This window comes from Chinchilla lanigera, unplaced genomic scaffold, assembly GCF_000276665.1.
Source record: "Chinchilla lanigera isolate Chin_1 unplaced genomic scaffold, ChiLan1.0 scaffold00024, whole genome shotgun sequence".
Lineage (NCBI taxonomy): Eukaryota > Metazoa > Chordata > Mammalia > Rodentia > Chinchillidae > Chinchilla > Chinchilla lanigera.
In genome coordinates this window covers 19983685-20011285 of record NW_004955425.1, presented here as the reverse complement: position 1 = coordinate 20011285, position 27601 = coordinate 19983685, and the positions used below count along the sequence as shown (strand labels likewise).

Sequence of the window (27601 nt, the reverse complement as noted above, 5' to 3'; positions counted from 1 at the left end):
TCTGATGGGAAAAGCCAGTTAGACGTTGAAATGAGGCCGTGTGAGATGCGGCTGTGCTCAGTGACAGATGACATCTAGAAAAATGACTAAATAGCCGACTTGCGTGGTCAGGTACCGAATCCTTCACCTCAGAGTCCTTCCTGCCTGTTAGTGTGACATTCTTGCCCTTGCCTAATCCACAAGTTTTAGATCTTTTGGACGAGAGTTTTCAAAACAGCACTTTCTATATTTAAGTAAGCTTCATTAAGTCAACCTGATATGGCTTAGAAATATTGGCCCAAGAAGAAACTGAATTCTAGTTCTCACTCTATCACAGATCTTATATGGACATTTCATCTTTCTCTTGACCCTCTTTTCCTCGGAGTTACTTTTCTTTTATAGAATGTTTCAGGACAAATGAATCATCTCTACATATATTTTATGTGACAAGAACTCACTATGCATTTAAATTTTATTTATTTTTTAAATTAGTGCCGGCCTAGGTATTAGATACATAATAGAGGTCGTCATGGTTACTGGGAACTACTGTGGTAGTCCCAGATGTCGACACTTAAAATTTATGCGACGAGTCACTGCTCTGGCCTGTGCAATTTTTAGCAGTGTTGTTTCCAATATCACATTTTTACCAGCAAAGATGTTTGACTTGGCAGGCAGTAGTCACTGTCCTCTTTTCTTACCCTTTCTCATTAGCGCCTTTTCAGTGATGAGATTCTTGCATTAGCTAATGGTGTGCTTGGAAAAGGTGAATGTTTCAGGGTGGAGGCGGGTGCTGGGCACATGGCATTGGAGCCGGATGGGTAAATCATGTGCCTGAGGCAAAGGTGAGCAAGGGCGGTGTCTGCATTTGAATACATAAATCATATGCTCTTTATTCGGTGGTGACTCTCTGTTGCATGGTGTGACTAAACCTTTCATGAATTAAACTGCTAAATATTTCTAGTAATACAGTTACATTGTTTTTTTTTTTTTTTGGGTTTTTGGTTTTTCTCCGGTATCAGGAACCGAACTCACGACCTTGCGCTTGCCAGGCAAGCACTTTTGCCGCTGAGCTAAATCCCCAGCCCCTGGTTACGTTGTTGTTATTGACATTCCTTTACAGAAGAGAACACTATTAAGAGAGTTAAGCAACTCCTGTAATAACGCATGAAACTGGGTTTTAAGACCGAAAGCATTTTGACTTCAAACCCAGAGTGTCATATATACACAGTGGGATTTGTCTTTTATCTCTTTCTTTTCCTTTAAATCTTCAAAACTATTAAGCATCCTCAAGAAACTGTTTTTTCTCCTACTGGAAAAGGAGTCTCTATAAAGTTGTTAATTTAGCAAGAAATCTTCCTTGTTAGACACTAGGATTTTTTGTATCAGAGAATTAATCCTCGTTTGTTCCTGGTCCAACCATATTTATCATTGTTTGTTTTCATAAAATGTAAGCTGCATGAAGACGAGGTCTTGTCTGTACCCATTTTCAGTGTTATTTTCTTCCCTGTTTCACAGTATCTGACCTGTGGGAAATGCTTCATAAATACTACTGGTGGTGCTGCTAGGAACAAAGACGCATACCAAAAATTTTTGCCTTGGATTATAGGCAGTTAAAATCAATGTGTTTCGCTTCACTTCTAAGATTCAGACAGGCATTAGGCCTTAGCTTCCTGTATGCCAAATTGCCTCTTGCTGTATGTCTCACTCAGGATTTTCCTAGCACGTCTCATTCCTCTATGCACATCTTTAGACAAACAGGAAATGTCACCATTAGCTTAGCTCTGGGTTATGAAGGTCAGTGAGTCAGTTATCAGCACTTTGTTGGACTCACTTATTAGATTTTATTTCTGTCTTTTTCTATGATATTTTATGATAATGTTTTATTTTATATTTTTATTTTAAAGAAAAGAAAAATAAACAATAAAGACAATGGTATGAAATTTCAAAACAAGATTGTAGGAGAGTAACAATGGTTAGTACATTGCATATTGTTATCTTCAAAGTAGTTGCTCATATTGCAAAAGTTAGGCATGAGAAATTGATCAAGCAATATAGGCATAAACCTTTCTTTTCAAGATATTTTAAACATCAAGGTGCTTTTCTTTCAGCACCTTGGATTACTTCCGTTTTTTTTACTTCTTTTTTTTGAAAAGTTATTGCATTTTCTCTCTTTTTCTGTATTTTTTTAATTTTATAGAGAATTAAAAACAGTAATAAAGTAACAACATAGATAAAAACAAAACAAAGCAAAAACAATAAAAATGATGCAGAGTTTCAAAGCAGAATGATAGGAATTAACAGTAACTGTTATATCACACACTATTATTCCCAACAAAGTTGCCCAGATCATCAGATGTAAGAATGCAAGACTGATCAAACCATTAAAGAGAATAGAGAATAATAAAAAAATTGGAAATTATACAGAATTTCACTAGACAAAATGCTAGGAATTCACCAATGGTTGTTATATTGCATATTGTTGTGTTCAGATTAGTGTTCAGATTACCAGACATAAGCATGCAAAATTGCTCAAAAAATTTAAGCGTTAACTTCCTTTCAATGACCCATTAGACATTAGCAGTACAATTATTCCAGCTTGTACTTTCTCTCTTAAGTATGAATTCAGTTATTTTTTAAAAAGATTAAGTGCTTGTATTTTAGCTGTTGTTTGGGTGAGGGAATGTACATCTCTATATTTTCTTACTTTCAAAAAGTTAATGATAAAAATAGTTTTGGTTGAAAAGGTAAGAGAGGAGGCTGTGCTGGGTAAGATGGTGAGTACACTGAGATGCGCTTACCTGAAGGGAAGGTTTGAGCTGAAAATCTGGGTAGTTTTTCATTTCCAACTATCTGGAAACACAATCTTGGAGTTTATCTACTTGAACTGCCTGGTTTTTATCCTCCTGGCTAGTGCTCCATAGGACTGGGAATAGCAAACTTCAGTTATTACATAGATCCCAGCTTAGGTATTAATCTGGAAAGTTATAAATCAAGAGATTTTCCTGGGGCTTTGGTTTTATAAAATAAGGTTTCATAATTTAGGTTCTAATTTAATTCTTCCTTCTACCCTCAAAAGTTACAGTAACATTATAAAACACATCTCATTTCCAGAGGCTTTGAGAGCCTTTTGGAATAAACTGAAGTCAACATTATTGAGTGGAACATTATAGAGATTAGAGCACATTTACACGTTGTGGAAATACATGAAAGGTGCACACCAGTGTGGGAACACATCACACATTCCCTATTCTGTCTCTCATCATGGTGTGCTCTTCTTGTCTTGTGGTCTTTGCACAGGCTCACACACCCTTTTTGTTTAGAATGTGTCTTTCTATTTGCTTATTTAACCGCTGATCATGCTTGAATGTCAGGCTGAAGTCTCGCCTCTCTCAGGACACCTCATCCTATGACCTTTAGTCAATGAGTAAACTACTCTTTGTTACCCTCGGCTTTTCTCAGTGTCAGACAGTTCAGCGTCAGATTGGTCACACAGCCATTGAGAACCCCTGTAGGACAGCAGATCCAGTGTGGGCTGTGTGGTTATCCAAACTTCCCTAGACTATTTGTGTTGCCTTGACATCCACGTTTCTTCTTTTAAAATAAAATAACACCTAACTTAAAACCTGTTTTGAGAAAACAGTATATAAAGTGAGTCCTGTAAAGCCAAAAAAGGGCTTAACAAGTACTCACTATGTTTTTAGTATTAATAACTACCCTAATGCTATGTTTTCATATGCCTTTTTCCTAAATGATTTCTGATTTCAAAATTTCTGTTCATACGCTCTTGTACTACACATACAGTGAGGCACAGCACCGTTGCTCACATGGAGTCCAGTGGAGGGTGATGTGTGTTACACACAAGGCGTCTCTTGAGACGGGAGCTGTGACATTTGGCTCCAGTGTATTTCTGCTGTGAAGTCTCTCGCTGGACAAATGGACAAGGTCCAGGTTCTCGTGCTGTGGCAGGACACGGGGAAATGGTCTGAGACCCAGTGACCCGGCCAAATCCAACTCATGGCGTACCTATGTGCTGTGCGTTCAAACTTCTTTTGTGCTTATGGGTGGCATTGTTCACCACAGTATGATCCTGTCTTTAGTGATGGTGTTCAGGAGTGAACACTGTTTTTATTTATTTACTTTTTCATTTACTAAACTGGGTGAGTTACGCCCTTTGGATAACTCTGAGACCAGACAAGTATGTAATACTTTGTAGACTAGGAATACTACTCTGTCTTAAAGAAGGATAAATTTGAGGTATTTGTAGGAAAATGGATGTACCTTGAGACTGTAATATTAAGTGAAATAAGTCAGACACATACTTAAATATTCTGTGATTTCTTTTCTGTGATAAACCCAAAGTATAAATAAAGAGTGAAGTAAAAGATAATATGAAATAGGGAGATGATCTTTTGTGCAAAAGGGAAGGGGATTAAAAAGGGGAGGGAGAGAGGGAGATGGATGAAAAAAGAATTAAAATCTGTTACATACATGAACCAACTCCCCGCTATGGATGTGATCATTATGTGCTGCACACACGTGCTGATAAGAATTTAAAATGACAAAATATAGTATCTATATGAATATTGTTCAGCCTTGAAAATAAAGGAAATCCTTCTACTTGTGTATATCAATGAACCAGAGGATGTCATGCTAAGTGAAATAAGTTAGACAGAGAAACATGAATATGACACGATCTGATTTATAGTGGAATTTAAAAACATCAAATTCACAGGCTCAGAGAGCAGAACTGAAGTGTGCAGGAGCTGGGGATGGAGAAATTAGGAGAGGTTGGTCACAGGGGCAACTGTTAGTTATGAGTATTGTCTGGGGATCTAATGTACGTGTGTGGTGATGGGTATAATTAATTTGTAGCAATAAATATAGTATATGCATATATACCTCAAATTATCAGATAATATAACTTAAATATAGTCAATCTTTGTCAGTTAAATATCTTAAAATTTAAAAAGGAAAAGGAAAATCCCAGATGTATGAGTGACTGACCACACACACACACGAATTAATCCTGGGCTTCCTCTGGAACTCAAGAGCTCTGATAACTGAGCCTGGGGGTGCAGGCTGCAATCCTCCATACTCCTATGCAGAAAAAGAAGACACAGTCTCAGCAAAAATAACAACATAGTTCTGGGGACATGAGACCACAGTGAGGGCTCCTGTGAAAATAATGATTAATGAAACAAGATGCATAGTGCTAGGTTGCTTGTTGGTGTCCTATAGCATGTAGAGAAGAAGAAACTGATAAATCAGTAATAATCTTCAATGTGTAAACATTGATAGCAAGAAAAATGTCACACATGACATGGAAATTTGCAATGATCTTGCCTGAGCATTGTTCGTCTGTGTTATAGGTTAGACTTGAATGTCCCCCAAAAGACCCATGTGTTCAGAGGGGGGTCTTTTAAAAGGTGATTGGATCATGGCGGTGCTGTAATTACCAGAGTGTTAATCCACGGATGGTTCATAGGCGAGTGTGGTGTTAGAAGGCTGGGTCTGGCTGGAGCTGGGCCACTGGAGCTGTGGCCTGGAAGGGTGTGTTCTTGTCCCTGGCTTTTCCTTTTTCTCTCTGCTTCCTGGCTGCCATGGTTGAGCAGCTTTCTCTGCTGTGTCCTCCCACCATGTGCTGTCTGTCTCATAACTGGGTGACTATGAATTGAATCCCCCTAAACCATGAGCCAAATTAAATCTCTCTTCCTTTATACTTGTATGTGTTGGCAGTATTTTGTCTCAGTGATGAGAAACATGACTAATACGATCTTTAATATAAAATAGAACCGATTTGCCATTGGGGTTAACATTAAAATGGAAGTTGTAAATTTATTTTACTTAAAACCTTTAAAAAGAAGAAATATGTACCTCTCAAGTTGTTTAGTTATAGTCTAACGAAGACTGTAATCGGGACCTGGGCTGAAAAGGTGCTGGGGGAGATGCTAAGCTTCTAGAACAATGGTTCTATAAGAAATAGATTCACAACAGTGGCCTTTGTGAGGCGAATTATGGTAATTACTCATTTGGGAGAGGATCCTTCCCTTCCTCGTTCTGTGATTAATCTAGCTCTCTTGAAAGGATTCTGATTGAATTATTCCTCTTCAGAACAAGTGAACCAAAGACTGCCACATTAAAATATTCATGTCTTAGATGATATTCTATTTCTTATTTACCCAGTCAAGTAAAATGATTATTTATGCCATTTACAAATCCATTTCTGATGATCTTGAAGTGTTTTAGGCATAATTTAAGCATTCATTGCACAGATATTAAAAATGTTGAATTATGAAGCACTGTGCCACACCAAAGTTCAAACCAACCCAGACATGTTTTATTTTATTCACCACAAATACGATTCTACCTTTTTTGATTCTATACTGTTGTTTATTGTCGAGGAAAAAAACACAGATGGTGATATATTTATTTTTCCAGTTTTCTGATAAAGAAGAAGTTAGATACATAATTCAAGGTTATTCTGAGATAACAGTAGATCTTGAATTAATATTCACATTTCCTGATTTCCAATTTATTGCACTAGGCATCCAACCATTTTCACTACTTCATAAACTGCAGATCTTTATAGGGTGATTTTTTTCCCCCTATAGTCAAAGTCTGAAGAAAAAAACCTTAGGGATTTTTATGTAAGAACCTAGCCCTTTATTTAAAAATGAACAATCAAAATGATGTATTATTACACATTTGCTCTCCTTCTAAAATTTGATTTCCACTTTGGATAGTTAATGATCATGACAAGTAGATGTCTTCTATTAAATTACTAAAGTAAAACATTATAGGGACATATTTTAAGTCTTGAGGTTTGCTATTCTGTTCCTGTCGGTTGTCTCTGTAGTTCAGTTTATTGGTGCACTTACACAGGAAACTGTTGAATACTAGCTGTTTTTCATGTGCCAGAAAAGATTTATTAATTTTTACAAGGTTGTTTGCTGTAGGATAGTTTGCCTTGCGGGCAGCTTATAGCTGCTTTATAGTGGGGAATGTTTATTGAAATAGTTAATACTTTATTATGGGTTGTTTTAAAATTTACAGCGCTAATAGGCGTTTCTGAGGTGGTAAACAACTTCAGCATCTGTATCAGTGTGATGCTTATTGCACATGTCTTATATTGATCTACCTAAGTCCATAAGAGCCTTGATAAAAATTGGGATTGAGAAGTAAAGTCCTAAAAGAAACTGAAAATATTTTTTCTAATCTGCTCTGTAGATTTCCCAGGAAAGTCCCCCATGACCTTAAGACCTTGCACTAGGCCCTGCCTCTTAAAAGCACCGCAGGGAAGACCACGCCTTCAACATGTGGGCCCTTGGGAGAGAAAACCAAATCCAAACCTTAAACACGGTCTTTACTGTGATATCCTTTGTCACAAATTTTATGGTTTAGAAAATTTTTCAGCTCTATTGAAGTACTGTATAACTAACAAATAAAATTGTATATATTTGAAGTACACAATGTGATGTTTTAATATACATATACATTGTAAAATGATTATGAAAACAAGTCTAATTAATACATCCACCCACTCACACAGTTATTTTATTCTAGGTACCAGGAATGCAGCTCAGGACCTTGCACTTGCCAGGCAGGTGCTTGTGCCGCTGAGCTAGATCCCTGGACCTGTTTCTTTTTTTGTGTGTGTGTGGTGGGAGTGTGTAAGAGCTGTCTTAGCAAATTTCAGGTATACAGAGTTGTTAACTATAGTTACCATGTGTCCATTTAATCCCCAGAATCTATTCATTTTATAACTGAAAATTTGTTGCTTTCGACCAACACCTTGTTTCCCTTACCCGCATCTTGGCAGCTACAGCCTCTATCAGTTATACATTTTTAGATTTTGTCTGTAAGTGAAATTATGGAGTATTTGTCACCATATGTCGGGCTTGCTTCATGTCCTCCTGCTTCATGAGTGCTATCATACATGGTGAGATTTTCTTTTTTAGAAGGCTGAATGACATTTTATTAGGCATATTATACACATACATGGTACCCTATTTTCTTTATCCACTCATCTGTTTCCATGTCTTGGGAATAAATATACATATTAAAGATATTGGGGCTGGGAATTTATCTCAGTGGCACAGCACCTGCCTGGCAAGCGCAAGGTCCTGAGTTCGATTCCCGGTACCGGAAAAAAAACAAAAAAAAAAAAAAAAAAAAAAAAAGATACTGACCTTATTTCGTTTGGATATATACCTAGAACAGGAATTGCACTATGGTCTGGTAGCCTTAGGTTTCTCAGGAAATTCCATATTGGTTTTCATCATAGCTGTACTGATTTACATTCCCACCAACAATGTATAATTAATTATTCCTTCTTCTGTTCATCCTTGCCCACACTTGTTACTTTTTGAATGTTTTGGTAATAGCTGTCTCAACAATTGTGATATGATATTTCATTGTCTTTGATTTACATGGACCTGGTGATGACTGATACTGATTACCCTTTCATATGTCTGCTGGTCATTTGTATATATTCCTTGAAAAATATTTATCCAGGCCCTGTGTCTATTTTTTTTTTGTACTGGGAATTGAACTCAGGACCTTGTGCTTGCCAGGCAGGTGCTGTGCTGCTATATCCCTGGTCCCCTTTGTCTATTTTTAAACTAGGTTATTTGTTGTTCTACTATTTACTTATATGAATTTTAAGAATATATTTTGGATATTAACCTCTCATAAGATCTGTGGTATGCAAATATTTTCTCTCATCCCATGGTTTGTCTTTATTTTTTGGTTGTTTTTCTTTGCTGTGCTGAAATTTTTTTGTTTGGTGTAGTCTCACATAATTTATCTTTACTTGTTCTGCCTGCACTTCTGGTGTCATACCCCCTGAAATGATTACCGACGGCAGCGTTGTGGAATATTTCTCCTAGGTTTTCATGTAGGAATCTCATTGTTTTTGTTCTTATGTTTAAACCTTTAATACATTTCAGTTGGTTTTTGTATATGGTGTAAGATAAATATAAAATTTTATAGTTTTACATTAGATATACACTTTTCTCAACCTCATTTATTGAAGATACTATTTTTTCCTCTTTGTGGACTCTTGGCACATCTGTCAAAGCTTAGTTGACTATACATATACATACATAAAAGTATGTGTGTGTCTATTTCTGGGCTTGCTATTATGTCCCATTGGTCCATGTGTCTGTTTTTATGCCAGTATCATCCTGTTTCCATTCCTGGAGCTTTGTACTTTAATTTGAAATCAGGAAGTGGATTGTCTGTTTTGATTGCTAGGTTTGTAATATAATTTGAAATCAGGAAATGTGATGCCTACAGCTTTGTTCTTGCTCAGGATTGCTTAACTGTTTGGGTTCTTTTGTGGATCCATATGTAGTTTAGAATTATTTTCTTTTATTTCTGTGAAAAATGCCACTGGAATTTTGGTAATTTTCCATTTGATTAGGGATTTTATTGCTTTGGGTGGTATGAACATTTGACAATATTGTCTTCTGACACGTGACCATAGCTACCTATTCACTTATTTGTGTCTTCTTCAATTTCTTTCATCACCAATTTATAGTTTTCAGGGTACAGATCTCTCAACATTCTCAATTATGTTCATTCCTAAGTATTTTATTTTTCTTAATTATTATAAATAACATTGTTTTCCTGATTCTATTTCAGATAGTTCATGGATGGTATATAGTAATGTTCCTAATTGTACATGTTAACTTTGTGTCCTGCAACTTTACTGAATTCATTTATTAGTTCTAATATTTGCTTTTGGTAACCTGAATTTACCTTTGTGATTTTCTAAATATAAAATCATGTAATCTCTTAAGAGATGCAATTTAATTTCTTCCTTTACGAGTTTAATTTTTTTCCCTGATAGTGACAAGAATCTCCCTCATCTTAAAGGAAAATCTTTCAGCTTTTTATCACTGAGAAAAATGTTAATTGTGAGCCTGTGATATCCAGCCTCTATCATGTTGGAATATATTCCTTTTATATCTAATTTGTTGAGAAGCTTTTTGTTGTCATGAAAGCATGTGGAATTTTGTAAGATACTTTTCCCACATCTATTAAGATGTTAATGATTTTTGTTTCTTATTCTGTCAGTGCAGTGTTTCACATTTTTGATTTGTATATGTTGAGCCATCGTATCATCCCAGGAATGAATCCCTTCTGATCATGGTGACTAAATGTGATGTGCTGTTGAATTCATTTTGCTAGTGTTTTGTTGAGGAGTTTTGCATCTATCGTTATCAAGGGTGTTGGTCTGTAGTTCTCTTTTCTTGCAGTGTTCTTTTCTGGATTTGGTATCAGCATAACACTGGCCTGGTAAAATATGTTTGGAAGTAAGTCTCTCTGCTTCACATTTGTATAACTTCTTTAGATGTTTTTATAGAATTCAGTGAAACCATCAAATGTTTTAGAATCCAGGTCCTATGCTTTTCTTGGATGGAAGACTTATTATTACTGATCCAACTTGATTACTTATTATTGGTCTGCTCAGATTTTCTATTTTTTCATGTTGAATCTTGATAGTTGCATTTATCTAAGAATTTATCCACTTCTAGATTATCCAGTTTATTGGCGTTAACTGCCCATAGTAGTTTCTTATGACCCTGTGTATTTCTGTGGTATCAGTTCTATTGTCTCTTTCATTTCTCATTTCATTTATTTGAGTCATTTTTGAGCCCTCTAAAAGTTTTTCAGTTTTTCATCTTTCAATTATAGTTTATTTTACAACTTCTTTTTCATATGAAAAACAGGTTTGTGCACATAATGCATTTCTGTGGATCACATTGTATTTTGGCAGTTGTAGAAATTGTCCTTTGTGTGTCACTTCACCATAAGCAAAGAGAATAGATGGAATGTGAGAACAGCCGAGTCTAAGGTTTAGGGATGTGAAGAAGAATAAGAATGCAGTGCTTTAGCCTTGGAGCATCCACTGAGACTTAGCCAAAGTGATCATGGGACCATCTGGTATTGACTCAGCAGCATTTGTTCCAGAAAATCAAGCTTAGTGACATATTTGCTAAACAACTGATAAAAATTAGAATATCAAACATAGTCATGTTAAATTTGTGTACCCAGGCTGTGAATCTCTATCTGCATTCATAATCGGGAAACATCATAATGACTGTTACAGTGTCCTTGTCAGGTGAAAATATTACTGCTATTGCTATAGCTTTCAGTGTTGATGGTAGTGCCAGGAGAGTGGCTTGAGTGCTACTGGCTAAAATTCAAAGGAAGTGTTACAGGATGCGGATGAGGCCAACAGCTCTGACAGCAGATCTTAAAGCATGCACACACCAATTATACAGCCTTCTGTAGATGGTAAGCTCTTTGTTAAAGGACGACTGCCTGAAGACTAATTTAATATGTAATGAGAAGTTCAAGTTGTCCCTGTATTTTTTTAAGTCACATTTAGATTTTGTTCTTTAAAATATATTTTGACAGTTTCAAGTTTGGAGAAACTAATCAGCTTTTATATTGTATTTTGTGCTCCAAATATGAGAACAGAGGAATTGCTTGTGCTGAAGTCCCTCTAGGTGAGGGGAATGACACCAGAAGATGGAGCAGCATTGCTGTTTTACTGTTCATTTTGTTTCAGTAGTACATTTCAGGTCAGATAACTTAGAATTTTTGTATGCAAATAGCCTTTCTTTTTCTATGGTCAACTGACACATGTATTCATTGACCAGATACTCTATATTTATCTTACATTTTTAGTATCCTGCATAGGATTTTGGTAAGATGCCACAATATTAACCAGTAATATAACTTACATTCTTCTTTTTTAATTGTATTTTTATGATCCTAAGTTTTAAATCATTTTTTTCTGCCTGTTCTAAAGTGTTAATACATGCATGCCAATATTCTCTGCATAAATGCTGCTCATATTATTACAGCATCTGTTAGCATGCTAGATCAGTATTTATCATCTACTCCATTATAAAACCTGTGTTCCGAAAGAGTGGTATCAGCCTATTAGGGATACACACAATTAAGTAGGTAATGATCTGCGGCTGCCTCCATACAGCAAGAGCTGACCTGTGGCTGATTCTCCAAGTGTGTGGTGCTGATTGTGGACAGGAAGTATTTCCATTATGGGATAAAACTATTTAGATTATTTCCAGGGTTTTTTTTTTAATGATCTGAAGTTTTAGTTAATATTTTGTTTTAACCTTACTGTTTGCTGAATGAAAAAATTGTAATATAGTAGTCCCCTGTATCTGAGGTTTCACTTTTAAGGCTTTAGTTACCCATGGTCATCTGCTGGCTGGAAATATTAAATGGAAGATTCCATAAATAAATAATTCATAGGTTTTAAATTGCATGACATTATGAATAGCACGATGAAATCTTGCACTGTCCTGCTTTGTTCTGCCCAGGATGTGAATCATTCCTTTGTCCAGCATATCCACGCTGTATACTCTACCAGCCTGTTAATCACTTCGTAGCTGTCTGGATTATCAGGTTGATTGTGGCAGCATCCCAGCGCTTGTGCTTAACCCTTATCTTACTCAGTAATGGCCTCAATACAGGAGAGTAGAAATGTTGGCATTCTGAGTATGCTAAAGGGTTTGAAAGTGCTTCTTTCAAGTGAAAAGATGGAGGTTCCTTAGTTAAGAAAAGAAAAAAGAAATCGTAAAGCTGAGCTTTTTAAGGTCTGCAGTAAGAATAAATCTGCTGTGAAATTGTGAAGTTGGAAAAAGAAATTTGTGTTAGTGTCATTGTTGAGCCTCACACTGTGAAAGTTATGGCCACCATGCCTAAGAGCTTAGTTAAGATGAAGAAGGCACTAGATTATAGAGTTTGGTTGTATCTGTACTCTCAGGAGTTTTGGAATGTATCCTTCTTCACATGCTGAATAAGGGAGAGCTGCTGTATTTTCTCCCTCTAATTTATTTGTTTTTGTTTTTGTTTTTTGTTTTTTTTCTGGTACCGGGAATTGAACTCATGACGTTGTGCTTGTCAGGCAGGTGCTGTACCACTGAGCTAAATCCCCAGCCCCTTCTCCCTCTAATTTAGTTATTAATGTTTATTTCTGTTGTGCTAAATTCTCCACCCAAACATTGGAAGTTACTAAATCTTTTGTTGGGATTTCAGTGGTGCAGAATGAAATGGTCTACCATACGTGTTGTTGATAACCACACATTTATGAAAACATAATTTATATGTCTCAATTCATATTTGTAAAATTCAAGGTATTTTAATTTTGGTCATTTCTCTCAACTTTAATGGAAGAGTCATGGAGAATAGTTATAATACTTGTAACAATTTGATGATGATTGTTTAGGGACTTAGAGAAATTAAATGTGGGAAATAATTTGGTAAATACAGTATTGGAGTTTCTTTTTCAGCTTTTGAGGCCAAATTGAAGGTTCATACCTCAGGATAAAGGCATTATTTCTTAAACTGGGCCAGAGCATCAAGTCCAGGAGTAAGATACCACGTGAACGAAGGGAATTTTTTGTAAGCAGTAATATGCATTTGTTAAAAACAAATTGGATGGGAAATTTTACCTTGCCCTTTACTCACTGCAATGAAACTGTATGTTTATCTTGTATGTAAAAACATATATCAAGCTCTAAGAGTAGACTGAAAAATTATTGATGACACTGAAGAACGTGGGTAATTGTATTTTTAGAATAGATGACACAGCTATTATTTTTGAAATAAAAGTGGTTAATATAGCAATATAGCATAAGAAAATGAAGTGCATATAGCATTTGACTTCTCTGAAAATAATAAGGGCACTCAGAGGAATTATAGACAGCAGAAATACTCTATAGCTTATGATTGTTAATGAAAAATATGATCAGCATTTTTATTTGCTATATCTCATTTTGAGCTTATTCCAAAACTGATGAAATTATGACATTGCTGAGGATTCATTTCATTATATCACTTTATAAGCAATTAGAATTTTTCTTCATAAAGGAGAACCATAGTTTCAAAATCATAATTCATTTTGTGTCATCATCTATATGAATATTTCCCTTAATCATAGCCTAAAATTAGCTCTTACAAAAGTTCTCTTGGGCCAGAGCTGAAGTAAACAATAGAGTGAGAACTTCTGTTGAAAATGAAATTCAAGATTACTCTGTAATAATTTGAGAGGTTTGGATTTTTTAAAGAAGGCAAATACATTAAAAATGAGATAGTCTGTTAAATTAGAAAAATAACTTAGAACTTGGCTTTAATAAAGTAAGAAAGCACTTTATTATTTTTAAACCTATCTCCTTAGACCCGAGCATAGCTATATATTCACAAATAAAATCCCCACAAGTGTGAGGCTAGTCTGCTGAAAATAAAAAGTTACATACGAGCCCGTCACACAGCAAGGTAAACGCTGTGTTCTTTATGTATGGAAACAATTTTCTACTAGAAGGGATTGTAAAAAAATGGCAGAACTGTAAAGACAGTCAGTTTATGGAAAGAAGAAACTCTCTTCCTGTGTTATGTAAATACTTTTACTAGGGTACTCTGATGTAAGAAACATACCATGCAACATTTCAGTTTAGAGAAGAAAAAAGTGAGTGATTCTTATACACACAACAATAGAGAAACTTCTAGTGCATGTGACAGAGACTGAATGTTAGGAGACAGAGTCTGCTGGACATTGTTTAGTAGTAGAGCTCGCCCATCGCTGAGGGCGTGGGAGTGCCTATTATTCAGTGGAGGTTTTTAAGTTATTTAATTCTTACAGTGATCGTGTGATGAGAATGTTATTACAGTCTGTGACCCCAACCATTAATTGATGAGTGAAATCATGTTACATTTTGATAGAGCTTTCTCCCTCCGTCATCTCCCAATTTCTTATAAGAGGCACTAAAATAGAACTCCGACTACTCAGTGCACAGGCAGTGGTGTTACTTAACGTAGAGAGGAAGGAATGAGAACGGTGTTATTACGAGAGGCGCCAGTGGCCTAGAAGACATAGGTGGCTGCTGAGAGCTTACCCAGGTGAGGGCTGGGGATATACTCAGTGGCACAGTGCCTACCTGGCAAGCATGAGGTTGTGTTTGATTCCTGGTCCAAAAAAAAAAAAGAGATGACCAAGGCGAGAGATTGGTATGGTAAAGTGAGATTTCAGGGTAGTATGAAATCAGAACTACTTTCCTAGAATCAGAAGGTGTGTGGCAGAGCTTTACTTTGATACATTAATCATGTTCTTTAAATTTTTTTTTTTCTCCCACACTGGGCCACCTACACTGGAAGAAAGTTTAAAGTTAGGTTTAGAAAATATAGAAGGCAAATTCTTCCAACCTTGCAAGGAGAGGCAGGCAGGCATAGCCAGGCTGCACACTCACCTCTTTTTGCCATTCCAGGAAACACCCTGCAATCTGGAGAGGAGGAGGTGGGGTGGGGGTCAGAGAAAACTCAGATGTGGGTTTTGCATTGTTCTCCTATTGTCTACACTACTCTATTTCTCCAGGGTGAGAGACAAAATGGAGCTGGCTTTCTTGAAGTTTGAGGTATCTGAGGTGACCAGTGAATCCTAGGACCCAAATGGACCTCTGAAAGTAAAAATGTCTAGAAGTCTTAGAGGAAGAGTGAATTATTTCTTCCATGTTGTCAGCTCAGAATTTCTTTTCATTTCTGAGATTAGTGCTTAAGGGAATGAAAATTTTTTCCTTGGGAACAAGGTAGTTAGAAAATCAGCTGGGAATAGAGGTCTGGGAGCTTGATCATATATAGAAGATAAAGGGAAGCGGGTGGAGAGATCCCCAGCACCATAAGGTATAGTGGTAGCTGAGGATCACAGACTACAAGCTGACTTTGGAGCGAGTGTCCAGCACCGAAGACCAGATGGGAGAAGCTGAAGCTGGAAGGGAGGTCAGAGGGAGAGGTCCGGACGAGTGTGCAGAGGGCCGTCTTCCTGCAGCTCCGTGGTGGGAGCCGCATGAACCTCCTCTGCCCTAGACTCATCCTGAGGGAAGATGTATCAGGAGAAAATCCTGAAGGAGGGATTTAAACCTTAATACGATTGAGCTATGAATCTAAAGAGACTCCAAAATCATTGATTTGGAGAGAATGCACTAGAAAAGGGTTAGATTAAATTTTTTCATTGAGCAAAACAAGGGTTGGAGTAAAACAAAATAAATTTATGGTTGAAAAGAAACTTATGTTTTTGTACTTTTGTGTTTATGATCATGAGATTCTATCTCCTATGAAATTCCAAATCCAACCCTGAATAAATAAACACTGTGGTCTTTAAAAATACAGCAGGGATTTACATGCAGTGACCAGGTGTTGAGGGAAGGGGTCTAGCCCTTGAGGTTTTATTATTTACTTTGATTTTATATTTTCTTTACGCCACAACCAACTGGGAGATGGGCTGTCGCTTTTGTTAGGGTTGCCTGATTAAAATATAGGGTGTCCAGTTAAATTTTAATTTCAGATCAGTGAATAATTTTCTAATAATAATTCAGTACAAATATATCCTGAATATTGCATGTGACATACTTCTATTAAAAACGAATGCATGAGTTGTTGGAAGTTAAATTTAAGGGGGAATGATTGATTTTTGTTTGTTAAATCTGAATTTTTTGGTGCACTGAGCCAGTGAAGGAATAAAATTGGTTGGCACTTTATTAGCCTATGAAATTTGACAACAGGTTGGTGCGTGAAACAGGTGTTAATATTATATTTCATAGACAAGGCAATTCTTGGTTCATCTTGATGGCTTAGGTTGGCTCTTTGAAGTAGCTAAATAAGGTCAGACAAAATGGAAAAGGTTAATCTGTAGAAAATTGCAAGAAAGTAACCTACTTTCTTGCAAGAAAGTAACGTACTTGCAAGAAAGTAACTAGTTCTAGAACACACAATAGTAAATGACAAATTATGTTTTTCTAGATCTAGCTAACCCCCACAGTACAAAGTCAATTTTTAAAGAACTTTTCAGGAACATATTTATTGTACAAAGAAAGGTACTCTTAAAAGCTGGCTATTTTCTATAATGTCCTTTGCCATTATGGTCAGAACAATAAAACGAACCTTACAAATCTTTTCCAGGAAGCCTTTGAAGTTAGTTCAAATATATTAAAGAAGTCATGAGATGTTGTGTCTTTTTAACGTGGCATTTGAGTCAAAAGATGTTTCTGAAATTAAACCAGTGGGAAAATAGTGCAGTGACAGTGATGTCATGTAGGAGAATGTTGCACTGAGTTAAACAGCTCTAATGATTAACGACTTTTCAGCCATAAAGCAACATAAAAAACTCACTTCTCCATCTCAGTGTAATACAGATCGACTATGTGAAATATTTTGTCTGGTTTGAGTAGTTGGCTTTCAGTAACTATTTTGAGATCAGTGTCACAAGAAGTCTATTTTCCTTAATTTAAGTTTTTTCTTGAGTCCCAGAATAATTCTATGCTCTAGCTCCTGTTTCCCTCTGTCCTCTGAAGACCTTGCTCCACTGAGGATTTTTACTTTCTCTTTGCTTTCAGCTTTTATTTTTTCTTCTTTAGCTTATTAACCAGTTAACGTTGATTATGGTGACAGTATTAACAGTCAGCACCACCACAGAGGCAAACTTCATTAAAAGCAGTCTCCCCCAGTAGCAGTCCTAGCTTGCTTTTCCACATAGCTGAGTTTCTGAAAGCTAACCTGCTTGCTGACCACATTGGGTTTTGGACAGAAGTGGAGGAGTTAAGTGTTTTTGTAGTTTATTATAAATACCTGGTATTCTGTTTCCACTCAGGAAACTATGCATTTGTACATAAGATATAAAAAAATTTCCAAAATTGACCATGAAAATAAAATGAAAACAAATGTTAATATGTACTTTCTCAAATATGTTTAACATGCAAAATAAATGCTTTTTAGGCTAGGTCAAACACTTTTCTCTTCTCTTCTCCTCTCCCCTCCCTCTTCTTCTTCCTCTCCCTCCCCTCTTCCTCCTTCCTGTCTCGCTTCCTCTTCCCTCTCCCTCCTGCCCCCTACCTTCTTTCCCTCCTTGTCCCCTCTCCTGCTTTCCTTTCTCTTTCTCCTCTACCCACATTCTCTAGGGAGCAAGTCCAGGGCTTTGTACATGCTAGGCAAGCGCTTTACCAGTACTATGGTTTAGATCTAAAATGTACCCCAAAACTCTCAGGTGTGTGTAGGGTGAGTGGGCCATAGGGGAGGTGGATTGCTGGGGGTGTCACCTAGAAGGGTGCCTTCTTGTCTCTGTCTCCCCTCTCTGCTTCCTGGCTACCAGGACAGAAGCAGCTGTCCTGCACTTCCTGGCTACCAGAAGTAGCTGTCCTGCACCATGCCCACTGCCACACTCTTTCTACCTTGGCCCTGCTGTGGACAGAAACCTCTAAAAAGCCCGAGCTGAAATAAACCCTTCCTTTCAACTGTGGGTGTCGGGTATTTTGTCCCAGTGACGAAGTAACTAAGAAAACCGTTGAACTATATCCCCAGCAAAATTGGATTCTGAATATGAAAGCTATGCTGTAAAAATATTCCTTTTGTGAGCTTTTTCCTCATGATTGGGCTAGGTAAGGCCTTTGAAAATAGGGTACCCAATAAGTATGGCCTAAAAGGTCCTTCTTTTTCTGGGAAAGCTCTCTTCAGAAGCACAGGCATTTTTATTGATTCAGGATTTTAAAAATGCAGTCAGACTTAGGGCAATCTATTATTAGCATTTCATTTATTTTATGAACATGAAATGTTTGAACAGTGTTTGAATTCTTAATTGTGGGGAGAGGAGATTGCATGGCAGCTTTTCTACCTGACTCCTTTTAATTTCACTTCAATGAGGCCTGGCAGTGTTTCCCACCAGGACTGCTCAGCCGTATTTATCAGTGAACTCGGAAAGGGGTGGTTTTATTTATTAGGGATTGTGGGAAAAGTGAAAGGACCGATTTTAGTAGTCACTTGGGATATTTCCAGTATGGGTTTGCTGTTTTCTCTTTAGCACTTGCTGTTCCCTCTTTTTGGAATATCTTTCTACCAGAGGTTCCCAGGGTGATTACTTTTTATCATTCAGGTTTCAGTGTAAATGTCATTTCTTGTAAGAGGACTTCTCTGATCCATGTGGCAGAATTCCATCTCTACACCTTCGTACCAGTTACCACTACATAGGATTATCCTTTATATTTGATTTTTAGGTTGTTTATTCCTTGACTTTCCTAATTAGAATGCAAGCATCATGCCTCCCTTGATATTGAGTGAATGGTGTTCTAGATGATATAAAAGGGCAAGGATGCCGCTGAATATGAAATCAAACATTTCTAAGGAAAATCAGACATATATGTATATATTTGATTACTTTTCACTTTTCAGTAATCTAGTTTCTGCTTTCAGCTCCATGAACAGTTTTAAGCATGGATCTGTTAGTATTTTAATGAATGATCACTAAGTGAATGAATGATTGCATAGTTTTATGTATATCTATCTATACATTTTTTTGTTAGGAAACCTTCATTATCTTTTGAGCCTACTTGATACAATTTATGATATCTCACACTATTTTATTTTGCTTTACAATTTTTATGGCATTGTTACCAACTAAATCATTTTGATTTTTATATATGTGTTCTTGTTATATTACTATTATTTGTACTTGTAGATTACATAATCTTCTACATTTCTGTGATGGCTTGGGATAGTTTACATGATTCTTAGAGCTTTTCCGTGAAAGTTACAACTTAATAATTTATTTCCTGGTGGCTTTCTTCAGAAGTTGTGGGGAAAAGGTTGTGACTTCTTTATTTACATTTTTTTTGTCTTGAATATTTCTCTCGTTCTTTCTTATATCCATTGCATAGTTTCTAGACAGCACCATTTCTCTCTGATTTTATGCACTTCTCCCTCAAACCACCCCAAGATCACCTCCTAGAACCCTCACACACATTGGTACCTTCCTCTCTCCAGCCCTGCCCTATCAGGTCATCCTTCCCTTTGCAGTGAGATGCGATTTCTCTGTCTAGGTGTGGTTTTGGGTTAATCACAACTCTCACCGCTAGGCATCCCCTTCTGTGCTCACTGAAGTGTTTTCCTGTCCCCTCTTTGTGCTCTCTAGATAAGCTCTCACTGGGAGGAATTCTAGGTGTGTGCTAAGAGTTGGATCAATTTTCTATTTATGTGTAAGTGAAAATCTAATTTCTTTCTTTTCTAGTTATACCAGGGGCATAGGTTTTATGTAGTCTTATTTGTTTTTATTTTTTTGAGTATGTTTTGGGAGATTCACACTTATATCTTGCTGTTACTATGGTTTTCCAGAATTAGATTTTGAATATTTAAAGGGATTGAAAAACAATGCATTCATTTATCTATTGATGAAATAATTTATTTTCCTTCTTTGAAAAAATAATTTAGAGTTTCTTTAAGTATTGTGACATTCCTGTCTGGCTATCTAAATTGTGTAGTAGCATTAATTTAAGAAACAATATGTGATTCAGTACCAGTATAACCCTTAGAAAAAAATAAGAATTAGGATATAAGTGCCAGAAAGTAAATTAGGGATTTCAGGATTTATAACCAGTAGAAAAGTGCACATGAATAAAATTGCATCAAGATTGGTACTTTTTGGTGGAGGTACCTATATTCTACAATTTATATTTCAAAATAGGTAGGAAAAGTCTGAGGTTTCTAATACATAGAATTGATAGATAGTGTAGACACACTAGTTACCCTGATTTGATCATTACATAATGTATGTATATGTATCAAACTCATATAAATATGTGCAAATATTATGTCAATTAAAAAATAAAACATAATACAAAAACAAATGATAAACCATTAATAAATTAGCAAAAAATCATAACAGAAAACTCACCAAAGAACACATATAGGCAGAAAATAGCATATAAAAGGATGTTCAATCTCATATGTCATCAAGGAACTGCAAATTAAAGCAAAGCCAAACACTAATGAACACACACACACTCACACACATACACACACAGACACTCATACTCCAATGTCTAAGACCATGTCTTAACCATGTCTAAGATGAGATGACACAGAATGTGGTGTACTGACAACTGGTGGTCAACTTGTAACACCCAGCTGAACTGAACCAGTGTGGTGCTGGGTGTGGGAGGCCCACCTATGGATTGCTGCTGGCAGCGTAAAAGGCAGAATTGGAGAGGAAAAAGTTTAGAGGCTGTTGGGAAGCTGTAAGGGAGCTGCTGGTTCTCTAAGGCTGTTCTGCTGGAGGACCTTGTTATGCTGGCTTTCCTGATGAACTTGACTGTTTTTGTTGGAGGAAGAGCTTGGGACCTTGTTGTCGCTGAGAAGAGGCATAGTTCACTTTGGGGGAGCACTGATCCTCACTTTGAGCATCGCTTCCTGGCGCTGGAGGGGAAGATGGTGCACTGCCATCTCCTGGAGAAGCTTGCTGCATTGGCTTTCCTGATGGGAACTCCAGCTTTCCTCATCATTGGAGGAGCTCGGGACCTCACTGTTGCTGAGGGTGGCTGTGGTACCTTTCGGGGGAGCTCTGGTTCTTACTTTGAGTATCGCTTTCTGGCTCCAGTTCAGATCCCTCAACCTGCTAGCACAGATCCTTCATCCCACTGGCACAGACTTCCTGGATTCCACCACTGATCGGTGGGCCTTCCCAGCACAGATCCGTGAAATAGGCCTGCATGAGACATTGCTATGGGCTGTAGACCTCCAGTTGGACTTGTGGGAGGCATTGTTATGAACTCTAGGTTTCCAGCTGGACTCATGCAGGACATTACTATAGGATCCAGGCCCTCAGCTGGATTCTTTGGTCTTTAGTGTGTGAATGGATTCCCTGCATTCTCTTTTTGTATATAATGCTTTGGGTAACTGTTATAAATACTCTTATAAAATATGTGTTCTGTATTATATTTTTCCTCTTGCAAAACCTCAAACTACAACACAGAGCAACAGAAACTTTTATTCATTGCTGGTGGGAATGCTAAATGGGATACCACCTTGAAGAACCTGGAAGTTTCTTACAAAGTTTATTATACAACCCAGAATTGAAATTCTTTAGTGTTTATCCAAAGGAGTTGAAAGGAAAACCACCACAGAAACGTTTATAGCGATTTCATTATCACTAACAGTTCAGCTGCAAGGAACCAAGGTATCCTTCAGTTGGTGAATGGGTAAACTGTGGTGTATCCATCCGCATGAGGAACTATTGGCTGGCCATAGAAACAAATGGACTGCTGAACCCTGAAGAGATGTGGGGGAAACCTGGATGGAAAATGGTTGTTGCTTAGTGAAGGAAACCAATTCCGAAGGAATATGTGCTGAATTACTCCAACTGTAGGGAGACTGTAGAGACAGTGCAAAGCTTGGTGGTTGGCAGGAGAGAGCTTGAGAGATGTGTATGTGGGGTTCCGGGGATTTTTAGTGTGTGACAAAGCTGTCCTGTGTGCGGTTGTGGTTGTGGACACATCATATTTGCATCTGTCAAGACCTGTAGGACTATGTGACACAAGAATGAACCACTGTAAACTAATACAAACTTTAGTTGATGTAATGCATCAGTGTTGAATAATTAATTTTAACAAATGTATCACATTAATGCAAGATGTTAATGAGAGCAACCTTGTGGGGGAGTGCTATACATAGAAACTTTATACTACCTGCTTCATTTTCCCATACATCAAATGTATTTGAAAAATGAAGTCTGTTCATTAAAAAAAGATTGATGCTTTATGCTAAAGGCATGTGTGTTGAGTTTTCGCTTCAGGAAAAGTAGCTAAGTCCTAGGTGCAATAGTGAGAGCTAAGCAGTTTGGAAACAGTTTGGCGCTTTAGTTTCATGGTATTGACTTCTTCACATACTTATCTAAGCCGCTGGGAAGGTGGGCCAAGGTATTCTTCTTGGCCTCTTTGCATGTTTAAATGTTTGGTTCCTGCCAAAAGGTCAAAGATAGCAAAGATCACCTGCCTTGTAAACTTCCAGTAAATAGATGCTCAAATGCAAAATGACAAGTCGATAATTAGGTTGAGAAGTAATGGTTCATTTTTCTCCACTAAAATGACTAATTAGTTTCAGTGGGTGAAGGTTGCAGAGGGGTTCGGGGTGAAGAATGGGGAAAATTATTCATTACTAAGCACCACTGAGCATTATAAAATGTATTTCTAGTAATTAAATAAAAATGTTTTTCATTTTGATTTGGGTCGTTTACTACAAGTGAAAGTTAAATCTTAGGTGCTGAAAGTAATTCCCAGAGAATTCTGTAAAAGATGCACCAGCAAGAATATAGATAATTGTTCTGTAAAGAGCAACTAGGTTGGTTTACTAACCTAGTTGTAGGTTGGTTTACTGTCTGTGTAGTACTTGTAATGAAACATGCTGGAGGAAATGAACTGAGGACAGTAAGAAATTGGCTAACTCAAACTTGCCTCTTTGATACTAAAGGCATGTGTGTTGAGTTTTCTCTGCAGGAAAAGATACTTGATACTTGATACTTGTGTTTCTGATTCTCAGAGAGCATTTGTTTTTCTTTCAATGCCTCATTCCTTTGAAAAGTGAATATTCCCCTTACACATTCTGAACACCATTCCTGTGCAGAGGTGTTACTGTCTCAGCCGTTTACCCCTTTACTTCCTGCGTTCTGAACACCATTCCTGTACAGAGGGGTTACTGCATCAGGCGTTTACCCCTTTACTTCTTGTGTTCACCTCTTTACTTTCCCTTTCTCCTTCCAGCACTTTTCCTGACCTGACATTATCTTTTGTTGCTCAAATCCCAATGGAGATCAATATTCCTGATTTCCCACTTTCTGCTTCCCTAACAACATACATTCATGGATCCTTTTAAAATTTTGCCTCTGAGCAGGAATCCCCACCTTTCTCACCTAGCTTAGGTTTTCATAAAGATGTCCTCACGCCTGTCCTCTGAGGTTAGAGCTTCCTCATCTATACATTCCTCATACATGGCTTGGGGTTCCACTGTCTGGGTCGTGTGTTTGAGACTGCCAGCAACAGGCTGCCATGGAACACAGGGCCCTGTCTCCTTTGCAGGAATGAAATTGCCTGCTGGACTCTAGCTTTTGTGTATAGTTTGTTACCCTGGCTGTAGCTGTGTTTCTAGGGATCTGCACTGCAAATTAAACTCTTCAGTGTAACCCTCTTTTCTGCCACTGGAAAATATGGGGAAATATTCAGGGTATGAAGTAGCTTATTTTTGATTATAAGTACAGATGAGCCACTGTCCCTGAAAGCAGTTCTTGGTTGTCCTGGATGGTTTCATACTCCTTCCATCCTCACCACCTAAGGTGGAGGGAACTACCTTTAAGTTACAGTGATTACTTGATTGGAATGTCTTGGCCAGAAGGCAAGAGAAGACGCAAACATACCATGGAATTTGGTTCAGTGACCAGCTTCTCTGCAAGAGCTTAGCCAGTGCACAGAATGATTAGGTACCTGCTTGCCAAGGGGGATGCCACTGTCAAAGCACAGCAGTCGTGCTTAGGATGGTCAGTTTTATCTGACTGCTAAATAGAAACTATGTACAGAAAACTGACACTTCTGCTGCTGCTTTCTTCTGCCTTCAGGTGCAGAAGGAACTTTTCTGAGCTTAGTTAGATGTCAGTAACATCTTGGTTTCTCTGAAGCTTTGGCCAGAGTGATATGCCTGAGCACATGGTAGGGGCCACATCATGACTGGGAACTCAAGATAAGCATTTGGGAGGATGGGTTTTGGTAAGTGCTTTTTTGTATCAATATTATTGGAAATTAACGCAAGTATTTTTTCTGCAACTAAAGTAAGATTGGATGGCTTAGGTGAAAGAAAGTAGTAAAAATGATGAAAAGGTTGGAAAGACATGGCTCAATGGAAAGGGAAATTTCTTAACATTTAGAAAGGGAAGGGAAGGAGGAGACTTAACAAGTCTTCATGCGTAAAAAAGGGAATTTCCCCTCATGGTGGGAAATACTCGTTACACAGTTGATGCATGGATGACAGCTCTGGAAAACTCTGTTTCCAAGTATAGATATGCTCGGGCACAGCTAGCAACTAATTAGCACTTTATCTCAGGGAATGCTGATCACTTTATCTCTTATTTCATTTAATCCTTTAACCAATTTGATAATATTATTATTACTTTTCCTTTAATACAAGTGAGAAAACAGGTTTGTAGAAGCTAAATTTGGGGACTTATCAAAGTAAGGAAGTGAAGTAGCAACTGAATGTATCTATACATATTAAATGTTAAAGTTAAGTCACAGGTCACACATGAAGCAGAAGTGCAGGAGTTAGGAATACACGATAAAGCAAGTGCAGTGGTGTCAGGGCCGAGAAGATTCATTGGTTTTGAGGCCTAGGGGAGGTGTGTGTGGGGGTCATGAAACCATAATGGTAAAGGAAGAAGGTAAAGATCAGAATGCAGATAGAAATTCTCAGGTGTGAACTGTGAGATGACAACTAAGTGAGACGTTGAATATGGAGGCAAAGTTCAACTTCTCTAGAGAGCTTGGCTGAAGGGGACCCTGTGTCCAGGCCACAAGCACTTCCACAGATGGAACAAGCTGCTAAGCTTGGGCAGCGCTGCTCTGCTAGCCAATCCAATTGCATCCTTGTCACAAAAATCAGCACTTTTGACCTCACAGTTTAATTTTGTACAAATGAACTGCTTTTGAAAATTCTCTTAAATTTGAGGTATTTTTAGCAGGCTTTTTACATAATAAGATTCTAATCAGGAATCTGTAAACAGCAGAAGATATGGCATCATTGATATTCCTGCAGGGGAAGCTACTATGCTCACTGAAACAAAAGAGAACCAACAAAGAGATGTTTTCTATTGGGCAATCACATTGGCTTTTAAGGAAGAGACCTCTAGTTGCTTTATTTGAAAGAAAGCTTTTCTGAGTAGATTTGATCAAAGCTGCAACCTTTTTATGTTGTGTGTGGGTTTGGCCATGTCTGCTGTTAGTAATAACCTTTGACTGCTACAGTGAAGCCACACATTCCTGTTCCAAGGGGAAATGAACATCTGCTACTGGTAGAAAGTAAAAAGCCAAGATTGAGAACCGGGAGCGGAACTAATTTCTATCAGTGTCAGGTCTAACTTCTGGAATGAGACTCCCTGACTCAGGCACTGATGTTCTTGCTGTTACACTGCTCAACACAGGCACCAGAGAATTTTAATTTGATGGGTTAAGTTCCCACTTAAATCTCAATTTCAAATGGAATTCATGTACAAATGTGATATCATTCATGGGTAGTTAGTAAAACATGGCCAAGATACAACTTTTAGATGTAATGAGTACAGTCTATGGAAACCGCCCTAGCCTGGGCCCTCTTCATCTCTGCAGCTATCTTCTCTTTTTTATATTTTGCTCCAGGATTTTTTTCAACTCTATCCCTACATGGCTGCTGTAGGGAGCCACTAATTTACCCAACACTTAATTTTTTTTTTTTTTTTTTTTTTTTGTTTTTGTTTTTTCTCTGGTACCGGGAACCGAACTCACGACCTTGCGCTTGCCAGGCAGGCGCTTTGCCACTGAGCTAAATCCCCAGCCCCCCAACACTTAATTTTTTTGTCATGTTTTTCTCTTGCTAAAAAATCTACAGTGATTTTTCACTTCTAGTCAGATAAAATTCAAAGTTTTTCTTAATCTTTAAAATCCCAGTACAAGCTATATTCCCTCTATCCATTGCCTTCATTTGTATTTGTTGAACCTTCCTATTCAATAACTCATAAGCATGGATAAGAAATTGTTAAAGTGTCTGAGAGTAAGGATTTTAGATAAGTTGCTATTTCTAGTATTGGACATTAAAGTTTTTTGTTGTATTCAATGGAAATCTTAAAAATTATATACATCTCTTCCTATTTTCTTATTTAAAATTATTCATATTCACTAAAATACTACAGGGATATATTCTTACTGTATTTTCAGCCTGCCAACTTTCCTACCTTCTCTCCAGCTATGCTCTAAAATTTGAGGGAGGAAGTTATAGCTAGGAATTGTTTTTCAAGTCTTCATTTACTTATTTTTAAGAACTTTTTGAAGTCTGGTTTTTGAGGTATAATTGACATGCAGAAAATTTTAACTCTTTATAGTGTTCAGCTCTATGTGCTTTGAAAATAGATATGGTTGTATATCTACCACCTTAAGAAAAGTAGAGATCACTGCCCCTCTCCCAGTTCTCCTGTAGCCCTTGTGGTGAACCCTTCTCCCCGACCCTCGGCAATCATACTTTGCTGTCCTTGTGGTGTGGCCATTTCTAAAGTGTCAAGTGAATTGAATCAAATGATACCCAGCTGTGTGAGGTGCATTAACCCAGTGCATTTAGGATTCATCTAGTTGTATATCAGCAGTTTGTACATTTTTATGGTAAAGCAGTTGTCAAATACATGGATACACTGCACGGATACATCACAGCTTGTTTCACCCATTGTATCACATTTGAGTTATACCCAGTTTTTGGCTATGATGAAAGAAACTTTCTATTGCTCCTTTTTTGGAGCAACTTCCTTGAAAATAACAATATAAAGCATAGCAACCATTGTTAATTTCCTATCATCTTGTTTTGAAATTCTGTATCATTTTTATTGTTTTTGTGTTGTCTTTGTTGTTATTTTGTTATTACTTTTTCTTTTAAAATAAAGAAACTATTGTAGGCCTTGCGCCCAGGCAGCGAGTTCTCCGGGAGCTGCAGCGCTCCTGGGTCCGAGTGTGGGCCGGACTCATACCACCGCGATTCCCAGCCGAAAAGC

The 27601-nt window shown here is 37.4% G+C and overlaps 1 protein-coding gene across 4 annotated transcripts in view; it reads left to right on the top strand.

Annotated features, from left to right (window-relative positions):
* Ctnna3 (catenin (cadherin-associated protein), alpha 3) overlaps positions 1-27601 on the top strand; it is a 1502556-nt gene that overhangs the window by 114915 nt on the left and 1360040 nt on the right. The window lies entirely within an intron of this gene.